The sequence below is a fragment of the Ursus americanus genome, chromosome 35, assembly GCF_024610735.1.
Source record: "Ursus americanus isolate L20-20 chromosome 35, mUrsAme1.1.p, whole genome shotgun sequence".
Taxonomy (NCBI): domain Eukaryota; kingdom Metazoa; phylum Chordata; class Mammalia; order Carnivora; family Ursidae; genus Ursus; species Ursus americanus.
The window spans coordinates 13,715,215-13,729,407 of record NC_142161.1 but is presented as its reverse complement, the minus strand read 5'-3'; the positions used below and the strand labels follow the sequence as shown (position 1 = coordinate 13,729,407).

The following is a 14,193-nucleotide window of genomic DNA, read 5'->3' as shown; positions in this document are numbered from 1 at the left end:
GGTGTCTGTTATTTATTAAAAATTTTTTTCTGTTATTTCTTTAGGTAGAGAACCAAGTTATTAGTTAGTTATTGTAGTAGTTAAGTTATAGTATAAACTGCTCTAATATGGACATTCCAAACCACAGTGGCTTAGGCAAAAAAGAAATTTTTAACTGTCATGGAAATTTCCATAAGTAAATGGTCCAAGGCTGTTATGGGAGCTTTCACCTCTGACTACTCCCGGCTCCTGTCATCACATCTGCATACCAACCAGTCAGAAGGGGAGAAGGAGTAAGGGGAACACATACTTTTCCCATTAAGGACACAACCAGGAAGGAGTTACATCATAGCCCATTGGCCAGAACTTTGTCTTTTTGTACCTAATTGTAAGGGAGGCTAGGAAAGGTAGTCTTGACTAGGCAATGTGGCCAGCTAAGCCTCAGAAAATTTACTATTAAAAGAAGACGACAAGGGTGAATATTGATGGATAAGTAGAAGACTTAGCCACACCATCCTACTTGTTTAAATGCAAGTTTACGTGTTGTCATGGCTGGAGGTAGAGGGTTAGAAGGATAGTACTTTAAAACATTTTACAGACTACAGTATCTTCTCAGGGTTTTCAAGTTCTGACTCTCTCAGGGGCTTCCTATGTTAGTAAAGACGTCATTTCTGGAAATTCGCTGGAGATCATTTTTAGAGTTTATTTCAATGTGCACATGTGAAAATATTGTGTATTATAAAACTTGGTCTAGACTTTCCAATGTAACATTTTACTTGATATATTTTTGGCCCAAATAATTCTTTCAAAGACCATTTTATTAGGACTTACGAAAACACATGGGATGTTTTTACAATCGCAAACTACAGAACTGTGGAGCATAAATATGCTAAGTGTAAATAAATTGGAATTAATGTAATTTCCAGTCTTTCCCTCTCCAATTCACTTCACAGTCATCACACTAATCTTTCTTTAAAAATCACTTCTGTCATAGCACTCTTCTGTTTAGAAAACTTAGAGCCTGTGTTTTAAAGTCAAAATGCTTTTGCTCGGCACTGTGGGGCTCCATGTACCTGTGTTGGAGTCCTAACCACATGACAGAAAACAGAGGACTGATCAGGAATTTAGGAGACTTGGATTCTAGGTCTAGTTCTCCCACTATCTGGGTGGGTGACATTGGACACACCCACATTCTGAGTATGACTCTTGTTAGAGCTGACCCTGAAGCTAAGATTCAAGATTGACTAGACCAGCAAGGAAAAGACCCTTCTATAAAGTCGTTGTGGAGATCTGCTGCTCACATTTTTCTTGTCTAATCCCTTCACCTGGAGTGAGGGCTGTACCTAATGACTTGCTTCTAACAATACAGTAAAAGTGATGGGATGTTGCTTCTGAGATTAGATTACAAAAGAGCAGGCCCTTTGCTCCCATTCTGTCCCTGGCTTTTCTTGCCTTCTCTCTGGTGAAACAGGTTACCATGTTGTGATCAGCTCTGAGTAGAGGCCCATGTGGCAAGGAACAGAGAACAGCCGCCAGCCAGCGGCAGTGTTGTGAGTAGCGTTCTTCAGAGGCCTGCATGGCAAGGGATTGATGCCTTCAGCCAACAGTCAGCCAGGGCCCGGGGCCTGCCAACAGCCGTAGGAAGGAGTTTAGAACTACATCTTCCCCTGGTTGAGCTTCGAGATGATTGCAGTTTTGCTGATACCTTGATTGCAGCCTCTTGAAAGACTCTGAGCCAAGGAATCCAGCTAAGCTGTGCCCTGGTTCTAGACCCCCAGAAACTTGTGATAATGAAGATGTTGTGTTCCAAGCCACAAAGTCTTGGGAGGATTTTTATGCTGCAATACATAATGGGTCCAGTAGTACTAGAGACCAAATATCATCTGAAAATTTAGGGGAATTAGGAAAACATTAAAGCTATTAAAACGGAATTTAATTTTGAAAATCACATGCACAGTAAAAGTCAATACAAAATTAAGTAAATGACACCAATAAGTCTTGGTCTAGTGACTAAGATTTATTCTCAACCTTGGGCCTTCAGAGGAACATGTGTGATCTTCCAGAGAATGACTGTTGCTCTGGCACAATATAAAATACTGTCTCCTCAAGAACTCCCCAAGTTATTGGTTTCAGCCAATTTCCTGATAATTGTGATGGAAAAAAAAAAAAAGGAGGAACCTCATTTTTGTGAAAATTCTAGAGCTACACTGTCCAGTATAGTCACCACATGTGGTTATTCATATATAAGTTAAAATTAATTAAAACTGAGTGAAATTTAAAATTCAGCTTCTCAGTCATACTAACCACACTTCTAATGCTCAAAAGGCTCAACAGCCCGATACTGGGCAGTGCCAAGATAGAACATCTCCAAAACTGCAGAAGTTTCAGTTGGGCAGCCCTGCTATAAAGTGCTTTCATGATGCCTAATGCCAGTGTTTACAAAGCTTGTTTCACTATTGTTCTCTTCGTGTACAGTTAAACCAGTGTGAGATGTCAAGTGTTCTTGGCTACTCTGGAGGTCTCAGCAGCTCAGCCAAACTGGAGGTATTTGGAACACATCGCAGAGCATCCAAGCTGAGTGGGAAGAATTTCCACTCCAAAAAGCATGAGAAGGCTGGTGCCATAAAGGACTACCAAAGACCCAATCTGAAGGTGAAGCGGCGGGAGTCACCCCTGCTGACACCAGCTCTCAAACACAGGCCAACTCACATTGTCACTCTAGGCTTTAGTTTCCATATTTGTCAAATGAGAGTGAAGGGCTGACCATCTCTCAAGTTCCTTCAAGCTCTAAAACTCAATGACTATACAGCTATCAAAAAGAATGAAATCTTGCCATTTGCAACTATGTGGATATATTATGTGGGGTGTATTATGTGGAGTGTATTGTACTAAGGGAAGTCAGCAAGTCAGAGAAGGACAAATACCATATGATTTCACTGATATGTGGAATTTAAGAAACAAAACAGATGAACATAGGGGAAGGGAAGGAAAAATAAAATAAGATAAAAACAGAGAAAGAGGCAAACCAGAAGAGACTCTTAACTACAGAGAACAAACTGAGGGTTTCTGGAGGGAGGTGAATGGGGGGATGGGCTAAATGGGTGATGGGTATAAAGGAGGACACTAGATAGAATGAGCACTGGGTGTTGTATGTAAGTGATAAATCACTGGATTCTACTCCTGAAACCAATACTACACTATATGTTAACTAACTTGAATTTAGATAAAAACTTGGAGGAAAAAAATAGAGAATAGAGAAAAAACCAACAAAATAAAACTCAATGACTATATATATTACTCTAATGAAAAAGCAGTTACCTGTGTAAATTATTTGATGACTTACAGATGCAGGGTAAGAGTCCTACAGCTGGTTTAAAACTGCCTCCTTCAGGTTTCCTCCTTCATCCAGCCTCCTTTCTTCTTTCTGGACGATATGGGGGGGAAGAAGAAGGGAGGGAGTAGGATTATACCTGGGGAGTTCAGCCACCTTCCTCCACAGATCCGGCCATTCTGAACTCCTGGTCACCTTGCATATCCCTCAGTGGGTCTTGTAGGGCCTTGGGAATTTCTTTCACCTCACGTGACTGCCTTAGGCAGCAGGGCCTGGTGGTCTCTCTGTGCTTTCTCTACCTAAGGGTACTTTACCACCGTGTCCACTGCCCTGGGGTTACTTCATGTCATGGGCTAAGATGCTTGAGGTTTTCCTCAGCTACTATGTCTTGGAGGGCAAGAAACAAGTCCTTGTGCTCTGGATTCTCTCAGATTTATCTGTTCATTCCAAGTACTTCCTGCTCCCCACTGGCTCTTGGATCTTTAGGCTGGTCCCAGGGTGGGGGCAGAGGAGGGAGCTTCCACATTCACCTGGACCTCTTGCCCTTCACCTCACTTCCCCTTCATGTCCAACTAAAAATGGGTTTCCACTTTACCCTGCCTCTCTACACTGTTTTTTTGTTTTTTGTTTTTTTAAGATTGTATTTCTTTATTTGAAAGAGAGAGAGCACAAGCAGAGGGAGGGGCAGAGAGAGAGGGAGAAGCAGATACCCCACGGAGCAGGGAGTCCGATGTGGGGCTCGATCCCAGGACTCCAGAATCATGACCTCAGCCAAAGGCAGCTGCTTTAACTGACTGAGCCACCCAGGCACCCCTCTACACTGTTTTTGTTTTTGTTTTTTTTTTAGCAAACTTTCCTCTCGTACCCTCTACAAGAATTCTGAAAGCTTCCACATTTTTAGGTTGACATCTGAAAAAAAAATTTTTTTTTAAAGATTTTATTTATTTATTCGACAGGATAGAGACAGCCAGCAAGAGAGGGAATACAAGCAGGGGGAGTGGGAGAGGAAGAAGCAGGCTCATAGCGGAGGAGCCTGATGTGGGGCTCGATCCCATAACGCCGGGATCACGCCGAGCCGAAGGCAGACGCTTAACCGCTGTGCCACCCAGGCGCCCCCGACATCTGAAAATTTTTATCTCACGTTTAATAGTTGCAAAAGATGTTATCTCTGGTGTATTTTGTATTGTATATATGCTCTAAATATATTTTTGTTAAAACCTTAGAACATTTGATTTTGCTCAAGGTATGGAAAATAACCACACAGAGCCTAACTGGCAAAGTCAGTTTTTGTTATCTAGCCAGTCAGCCAAAGCAGCCATACTTTCTGTCCAGACAGGTCTGGATTTTATTTCTCAGTTTAAGTCAATGTTTCAATATAAGTCCTCATGACAACCATATCACTTCTGAATTCTAATACACAGAAACAAAGATGAATAGATGAGGCACTTAGCCGTGGATGACGCTGCAGCCTGGATGAGAGGAGGCCCTGTGGCCCTCAGTATTTTCCTGGGAGCTCACCTGGGAGCTCACCCGGGGCTACTCCCAAAGCACCCTTCCTCAGGGGCGTGCATTCTTGAACTGTCCAGTCGTTTGGAGACCCAGAGGTTTTTGTACCCTTGGGCAAACTACTATTTGAGGATTCTGGACAATGAGAGGTATGCTTTTCTTTTGTAAAGGAGAAGAATACTTTGAAAAAGCAGGGTAATCTATCTGCAAATTCTAAAAGTAGGTTAATCTTAGGAAAGAATACAGATGCAAGTTGATTATTTTGAAAACTGTTCCCTTAAACTCCCCAGTGACCACGCATCCCTTAGCAAACCTTCATGCACTCCCAGAGGGACACACACAGCAGTGTGAAGACCAAAGCATTCTAGTGAAGTTCTGGGCTCAGACCCCTGAGCTTTGCTCTTAAAATGTTGAAAAGAAAACTTCTTGAATTTAGGAAAACCCTTTTTTTCTCTTAACAAAGCCTGGAATTATCTTGCTGTGAACTGAAGAAATGGAGTTTGACACTCTAAGCTGAATAATGACTTTGTTCTACTTAAGTATGCAGCCTTTCCCTGAAGTAGTCAAACCCATTGATTCAACGAGTGAGGGGTCACAGGACACCACCACTTATGGGGAATGAAAATTACTTTGGTTTAATATTTCAAGGGCATCACCTTTCCTTTATCTTTCATTTGGAAGGGGGATGAGACAGACTGAGTTGTTACGGAGCAGAACCCAAGGCACGGAGGCAGATGCAGAGCTCTGGAACAGTGGGAGGGGCTGCCCCGCGTAACCCACACCCACAGGCCGCTGGCGCCTGGGCCTGTGGAACCCCAGCAAGACAGACCCTCCTCCCTCCGTTGCCACCAGGTGAGGGTCCAGAGCTGTGACGGAGAGTTTGGCAAGTTCTGGTCTTGCGGTTAATGCTGACTCTGGGTGCTGTTTCACAGCATGTCAGTTGAGGTTTAAAGTCACCCATGGGTTTTATTTTCACTAAAAAAAAAATCAGAGTGGGAGGAAGCAAAGAAGAGACAAGGAGCTGTTAACATCACAGGAAAAGAGATCCCTGCGTGGCTCAGTCTGTTAAGCGTCTGTCTTCAGTGTGGGTCATGATCTCGGGGTCCTGGGATTGAGTCCCTCATTGGGCTCCTTGCTCAGTGGGGAGCCTGCTTCTCCCTCTGCCTGCCGCTCCCCCTGCTTGTGTGTGCTCTTGCTTGCTCTCTCTCTGACAAATAAATAAAATCTTAAAAAAAAAAAAACCAAAAAAACAAAAAACCACGGGAAAAAAACCTCAAACAAACCAAGTAATAGTCTCATGGTGCCCTAGGTGGAAAGAGCTCCCTCCGGCCCCTCTCAAAGGTGGCTGCAGAGTGGTCCCAGCCTCCCTCCAGCTTGTGAAATGCCCTCTCTCCTCGTCTTTCTCTGCAAAGCTCTCTCCCATTCCCTTCAGGAAGACCACAGATTATTCCCCTTGTCTCATACAGAACACTTGATCATAGGTATACCCCATGGTCTTGGGGGCTCACCACACTCTAGTGCCCCCCAGTGTTCTGGATTTCTCCAAACTCTATTCCCATCCCAAATGGAATTCTGCTGCCATCAGAATTATCTTGTTATACTTGGAAGGTGGTGAGTTTCCCATTCATTCATTAAGTCTGGGTGAGGGTGTATCAGAAACCTCCAGAAGGGATTGTAGCACTGGCAGTAAAAGGGTGGGGGTGGGGGAGTTGGATGAGGGAAGCTTTTACTGTTTCTTCTACATCAAAACTCTTGGGCTCTACCCTTCAAGTTGAGATTTTAAAAAATGAAAATAATATTACTGTTGGTTCTAATGATGAAAGTAATATGTATACATTGTTTTAAAAGGGCAGATCAGGGCGCCTGGGTGGCACAGCGGTTGAGCGTCTGCCTTCGGCTCAGGGCGTGATCCCGGCATTATGGGATCGAGCCCCACATCGGGCTCCTCCGCTATGAGCCTGCTTCTTCCTCTCCCACTCCCCCTGCTTGTGTTCCCTCTCTCGCTGGCTGTCTCTATCTCTGTCGAATAAATAAATAAAAAATCTTTTAAAAAAATAAATAAAAATAAAAGGGCAGATCATACGAAAACATAGAAATTCCAATAATTCACCTGTATTTCCATCACCCAGAGAAAAGCACTGCCATTTACATTTTGGCATACATCATTTGAAACTCCAGATTCACACAGTATTATTTATTTACTGACTTATTTTACAAAAATGGGATTGAAACCTGCCTCTTTAAAACCTGTTTTTCCCCCAGTGAATATATTTCCACATCAACAATTATAAGCCTACATGATATTTAATATCTACAGAGATTTCTGTGGCTTACCCAACCAACATCCTATTGTTGGATATTTAGGTTGTTTCCAGTTTTTAGATCATGCTGCAATAAGGATTCTAGCACATAGCTCATATAAAGAGACTTTCTAAAGTTCCCCTTTCCTGAACACTTTTGAAATGAACTATTCTACCACACATTTTTTCCCTTATGGGAATCTATTTTTCTTCACTTTCTTCAGTTATTTAAGATGCCGTTGTAAAGTCATTTTAGAAAATGATAATTATCAAACCAATACTACGTTGTGGTATCATTAGGTAAAGGCAGCTCTTTAAAAATTTAAATACAGGCTTTATTTGCATGCACTCCAATATAATATGCCATGTTAGGAAAGATTTCCTGCAATTATTATTGGTAAACCTCATATGGATAATTTTTATCAATTTGCAGTTCATTCTATCACTCCAGGAAAAGTTGGAATAATCTCAATCTCCTACAGGGGAATCCAATCTACATGAAGTTATATATCCATAAAGAAACAGCTGGACTGTGATCCAAATTACTGTAATGAAGCTGATGATATTTAACAGTACAGTTTTCTGTAATTAAATTGAAGTGAGCTCCAAAAATTCTACCTAGAAAAAAAATTCTCAGATGCCCTCAAATCTAATGGCAGGTTTTCCTCTGGAAAGGGAATTTTCTCTGTTAATGCTTTGGGGCTGATTAATCTGAGTTTGTATATGACCTGGCGGCTCTATTAGTTAGACATACCTTTCTGGGTCCAAGTATCAGAAATCAGCTTGTGCTAACTGAGGCCAAAATGAGAAATATGTTATGGGAATGCAGAGGTGTCTTGTCAACGGGATCCTGGGGAGGTTCTGACACAGGGACCTGGAAAGCCGGGTAGCCGCTCTGGCGGGGAGTCAGAACTGCTTCTCTGTGCACTCTGGCTCCTTCTTTTTGCGTGTGCGCTGGCCTCCCCTGAGTCTCTGCTGCGAGAAGCGCTTGCCCCACAGCCCAGCCTCACTTACTTTTTACAGGTCTAGCTCTCTGGAGAAGGAAAGTCAGTTGATCGTTTGCCCTCTCTGTCTCAATTCCAAATGTAGAGAAAAAGGAACTCTGGCCTGGATCAGATGACTGTCCCTTCCTCAACCAGCTGTGGCCTGGAGGCCAGAGCACATCACACAAGATGGCTGCCTGGGAGGCGGCGGCTGGAGTGGTCACTGTGAGTTCGGAAAATGCTCCGAAGTGTTCCTCTGAGTAGGAAGCTTGAAGCTTGAGTCCTAGAGAAAGTCAAAAGCCACTAGATTATAGGTGTTGATTATGAACTTGGGAATAGATGAGGTGATGTCGTTAATTTTTAATTGTGCAGAGTAAGGAGGGAAGGACAAGCACAGAATCCTGAGGAATCTGACTTGAGGGCTGAGCTCAGGAAAGGGAACCATTTCTCCCAAAATAAACCTGACTTGTCAGTGAAGAGAACTCCAGGAATGTGTCAAGAGCTGCCAAAGGCATTTGCTTTTCATTTCTGGAATTTATCAAGTTCACTGCTTGTTTCTCTCAAGGGATTTTCTAGATCCTTTGTCTGCTTCCCTTTTCACGTGGTGTGGGTTTTATAAATGTTCCGCCTTGATCAATAATGACCCAGTGTGCTTTCTGTCCTGGCATTTCTCCACACAAGGATGAATCCAGGTTTGAATGGGACCTTGAAGCTTGCACAATAGCGGAGGCCATTTTCAGAAAAAGAATACAAAATTATAAATACAAAATAAGGTACAAAAATATTCATTTAGAATGCAAAGAGAAATGACAATAATCACAAATTTTTAAAAAGTTGACAAATACCACAACATCACAAAATCTAGAAAGTCACATAATTAAAAAAAAATTAACTCCTTTAAGTACCTCTAAAATACTTTTTCCCTAAATTTTTGACTTCATAGTTTTAATCACAGATTCATATGATGACGACTTTGCAATATGATTTTTCGTAGAGTAAATAGAAAGGTAATTTTCTCTTTCCTCTGGCATGGTTGTTCAAACTTTTAAAAATTGATAGTTTTTCACAACAACGATTGATGATGTCGTGTAAATATTTAGGGTTGTTGTCAAATCTGGGAAGACTCTCAGGCTTCTTTCCTATTTGAGCTGTAAAATTTGCAAGAGTGTTCCGTGGACTAGCTCTGGCTCCGCGCATTTCAAACCTGCCTGTCCTCCACTAAACACACACGTCTAGTGCGGGGCTCTGTGGGATGCGTTCGTATTGCAATACAGCCTCAGGCTCCGTACTCTTCCGTGTTAGGGCACCTCACACAGGAGTGGTCAGCAGCTCGGCGTGGAGGCTGGTCTTGACCAGGCTAGTCGCTGGGGTGCGAGAGAGACAGGTAAATGTGTGTCTTTGGGAGGAGAATTTTAAGAAGAGATGGCAGGAAATTGAGGGAGTTCCTGCTAATGACTTTAGTTTTTACAAAGGGGGCTGCGAGAGAAAGAGACGTTAGAGGCCAGGTTGCCAGATTTCAGCAAATAAATATATAGGACATATTAAATGTGGCATGGGACATACTTACACTAAAAATTACTCATTGCTTATGTGAAATTCAGATTTAACTGGGCATTCTGTATTTTGTCTCACAATAGATGATGGGCCCTTCGAGAGAAAAGCAAAGCTTTGGCATAGTCACTGAGAGAATGAGAGAGCTAACCAAAGATTAGTGCAAGGAGGGCCCGATTAAGATTAGACACCAGCAAATTCATGGTGGGGGGTGGGGGTGGGGGGGTTTCTCTCATGGAGCTCAGCCGCTCAGGTGCCTTGACATTCATGTAGCCTGTGATTACAGAAACAAGGTTTAAAATATATGATAAAAGATGGGCTTCAGCTAGGTTTCTCGTCTCTTGATGCTTCCTATTTGTGCTTTCCATAAAACTAAGGCAGCAGAAATTTTAAAAGATGTACTGATTATGGATTGGAATCCAAATCACAGAATATGTTAACATAAGAATATTTTATTCTACACTTCCCAAACATGCCATAATATATTCACCCAAAGCAATAAATCCCAAGCTGCACAAGCAAATTATAAACAAATGAGAGAAGCTGAAGTTTCCTCTCAAAAGAGGCTAAGGAACAGATAATGTAGAAAAAACAGATTTTATTGGAACGTCAATAGTTTTCATGACACAGATACTTAAACTACTCGTTTGCGACATTCCCATATAAAGAAAATTATAAAAGGTTTTTTGTGGTTTTTTTTAAAGAAAAGATAATTTGACAGATGGAGTCTTTTTATGGGATCAGTGGAAGTGATAAAATGGAATAAATTACCAAGATTTTATCTCCATTTCTGTAATTCTCCCTAAAGATTTAGAGGTGGCAGATTGAATCAACTAGGAAATAAATTTGCATGTTTCTAACATGTCTAAAACAGGAATTAAAGACAAAAACTTCTCACTTGTTTTTGAGAGTGGTTTGTCTTGAAGAAACCTGCTCTTATGAGATCCCACATTTCCTAAGCAAGTATCAAGGTTCATCAAGTGGAAATGTATTGCAAAAGGTACGCGAGGTTTGGTAAATGGCATACTGTCTATTATTATCATTAGTGTTCAAGAACAAATAATAATCATGGACCAAAGTTGGGGCAACTTAACTAAATGCTAGGTAATTTTATATATGAAAGGATTTGCTTATAAACAGGCTAGACTAGATTTTGAGTAAAATTAAGCCATAGTATTTTGGTTCACAAGATAGTTAACTTTTGTGATACTGCGGCATGTGATCACATTCCAGAGCACGCAGTCCTACCTGCCCCATAAGGAGAAAGTGCAGAAGGACCCCTGCCTGGGTGGTGGTGGGATGTCTTATGCGCAGGGTATGTGTCTTACTTGAAGAAAAGCACCCAAAGACCCGATGCGTCTCCTTCTCCGTCAGAATCCTTAGTATTACTCACACACCCGGTGGCTCTGGCTTAGACCAGAGTATGAATGGGGAAAGGGAGGGGGGTGTACGGTCTGCATTGAACTGGGGGAGATAGTACCTGGAGAATCTGTCTGATGCCCCTCACCTGGTAGGTGAGAATCCTGAGACCCGGAGGGCAGAATTGAGTTCTCCAAGCGTCATACACTCACCAAGTGAGCAGCAGAACCGGGGGGCAACATTGGCCAATAGTGAGTGAGGCAAAGGCTGAAATGGGAAGCCTTAGAAAGTGGAAGCATCTTTGAGGGCCTTGTCCTGAGTCCTAAGGCAGCTAGCGCTGCCATTTTCCATTGGTTTTTGGCATTCCCGAATTCAGGATTTACATAAGGAATATTCTCTGTGTTCTGTCATTTTTTTCTTTTTCGTTTGAACTTGTTCCATAATAACAGCTTTCTAGATGTGCTTTATTTACGTACCCATTGATAAGAAAAATCTGTGGTAGGCAAGGAATCATGTGGAATAGATTCCTCAATTTTTATAAAAAGCAGAAAACCAACTCTTGTTGCCTGGTATATTTTTGGCTGCGCACCCCTCTCCACCATTTGCAAATGTTTGCCTTTGTTCTCGTATTCAATTATTTTGAAATATAAACAGTGAGCAAATCGGAACATTTAAGGATTCTTTCTGCTTATGTATTTAATTGTACTGCAGTGTGTTTGAAGCAGGACCCCTCTTATCTCCAACTAAATCTATGGTGGGTTAAAAAAAATAGGATTTTCTTTCCTATTGGGTGTTTTCCCTTTTTGTGTAGGATTCCAATTCCAAATTAGTGTGGTTGCTATGTGTGGAAGAGAGAAGTGTCAAGAGAATGTGGCCCCAGGGAAATAAGAAATTGGAAAGAAGTCAGTGCATCCAAACTAAGCACATTGATACCTTCTTTGAGGAAACACTAAGATATTATTTGGATAAAAGATGGCCCTAGAACAAACATGACGTCGACTTGGCTGGGGGGAGAAGCTGAGAAAACTTGTAACTACAGTTCTCTTTTCCTTCTTCTGCCAAGAGCAGAGCATATCTGCTGGCCCAGCTCACCTGGCTGAAGGCACATCCTGCACTCACCTTGGAGACCTCCCTGACTCTGCTTGGCCTGCCCCGCCAATGTTTTCGATAACAGGAACTTTCCTTTTGCTCTGATTGAGTGATAGAGGTGAGGCCTTGGAAGTGGCCCAGGCATAAATCCCAGCACCGTGGCCTACCAGCTGTGTCAATCTGGGGAAGCCGCTCGACTTTTCTTTGCCTCAGTTTCCACAGCTGTAAAACTAGGGTCATAATCTGTAACTTGGAGAACCGCCATGAAATGAAATGAGGCAAAAAATGTAAAGCACTTCGCAGTGTCTACCCTGCTCTCTGTCCCTCTTCGCCAACTCCCCTGCTGGTCTGCTGTGCTTCTGGCCGGTTCTGAGAGCAGCCTGCTCTGTCCTCTTTTTCTTCTTTCCTTCCCTTCTCAGTTTCTGGTCCTACCCTGGCCTTTCTCCAAATCTAGTATCACGTGATAATGTGTGCCTAAAGTTTTGAAGGTGTTCCTTTGCTAGAAACCCTATGGATGTAGGCTTTGTTTTCTTGTCCCCCTCCACCTTCTCTACTGCATTCTGACGTAGTGATCCCATCTTTAATTATGGCTCTGCCTTATCTATAGGGAAGACTCTTGAATCCATTTCCTGTCCTGACCCCTCAGACCAGTCTTTGCCCACAACAGTTCCTAGATCTGAACTGTTAAGAGGAAACCATGCTGTCTGCAATTAGCCATTTTGCAGACACAGCCGTGAATGCATATTAACATCACCTGTTTTCTGAGCTCGTACTAGATCCATGTCTCTGCACCAGAATACAACACAGGAGGGAAAAGATGTGGTTCTTGCCCTCAGGGACTCCTGGGTCAAAGAGGGTTCCAGTGCCAGTTACGTGCATGGCATCGCTAGAAACAGGTGTCAATGAAAATAGAAAGTTATTTCCACATAGACGCTATATCACCTTGTCCTTTAATGCTATCAGTGGAGCCAGGAATAAAGCATTGGCAGTACTGTCAAGTGGGGGAGGATAAAGGAAAGGAAGGAAAGAAGGAAGGATGGAAGGAAAAAAGATTTATGAACAGAAAAAGAAGGAGCGAGCCCACGAAGGAAGAGAAGATTGTGTGCGGGGGGGTATATATGATATACCACGGAAAATCTCAGAATCTTGGTATTCTTGGTAAAGAAAGAAATGTCCCCGAGTTGAACCCCCATCAAATGCTTCAGTTTCCCCTGGTGTTTCCACGCAGCTGTGTTATATTCTGCCTGAAACTCACTGATGAATGCTGCTGGAGCCCAATCCGTGCTGGACGGTGATCATTATTAGAATATTCATCTAATAATATGTAGAATCTACAATTGCTTCCTATTGTTTTTCTTTTCCCCATTGATTTTGGTTCCCCTGTGGGGACTTAAAGCTAACCTATAATTCTTTCTCTGGCCTTCAGAACCTTTATGATTTGGGCCCTGTCTAGCTCTTGTCCTTCTTGTTCGCTATGTTTGCTAACACACCGAGCACAGTCCTTCCTGAGAGCCTTCTGACAAGAGCACCTGTCTCCTGCTCTTTGCAGGAGACCCCTGCACAAATACTCGTACATGCGATCTTTGAGGTTTCAGCTCAAGGGCCAGCTTCCGGAGGAGCCTTCCCACACTGCTAGAGCTAAAATAGCCCACTCTTAGGATGCCTGGGTGGCTCAGTCATTTAAGCGTCTGTCCTGGCTCAGGTCATGATCCTGGTGTCCTGGGACCGAGTCCCGCATTGGGCTCCTTGTTCGGCGGGGAGCCTGCTTCTCCCTCTCCCTCTGCTGCTCCCCCTGATTGTGCGCGTGCTCTCTCTCTCTGTCAAATAAATAAATAAATAAATGGAGATCTAAAAAAAAAAAAAAAAAAAATCCCACTCTTGGAAGCCTAACTTGGATAATGTTTTAAAAAAAAATCTGATGGCAAAGCCCCTAGAAGCCAAATCAAAAGACCAATAAGAAACTGAGAAAAATATTTGCATTTCACATATTACTGGGATAATTTCCCTAAAATTTCTACAATTCAGTAAGAAAACACCAATTAGGTCATTGGTCTACTGTAAAACAAAATAAAACTAGGCAAAGGATATGAACAGT

The 14,193-nt window shown here is 42.5% G+C and overlaps 1 long non-coding RNA gene across 1 annotated transcript in view; it reads left to right on the top strand.

Moving 5' to 3' along the window:
- Nucleotides 1–3,639, top strand: part of LOC148107111 (uncharacterized) — a 70,220-nt gene extending 66,581 nt beyond the window's left edge. The window contains exon 5 of the long non-coding RNA XR_006780570.2: nt 2,455–3,639. This is a non-coding gene — a long non-coding RNA (uncharacterized LOC148107111). The remainder of the gene's footprint in view (nt 1–2,454) is intronic.
- Nucleotides 3,640–14,193: the final 10,554 nt, after the last annotated feature.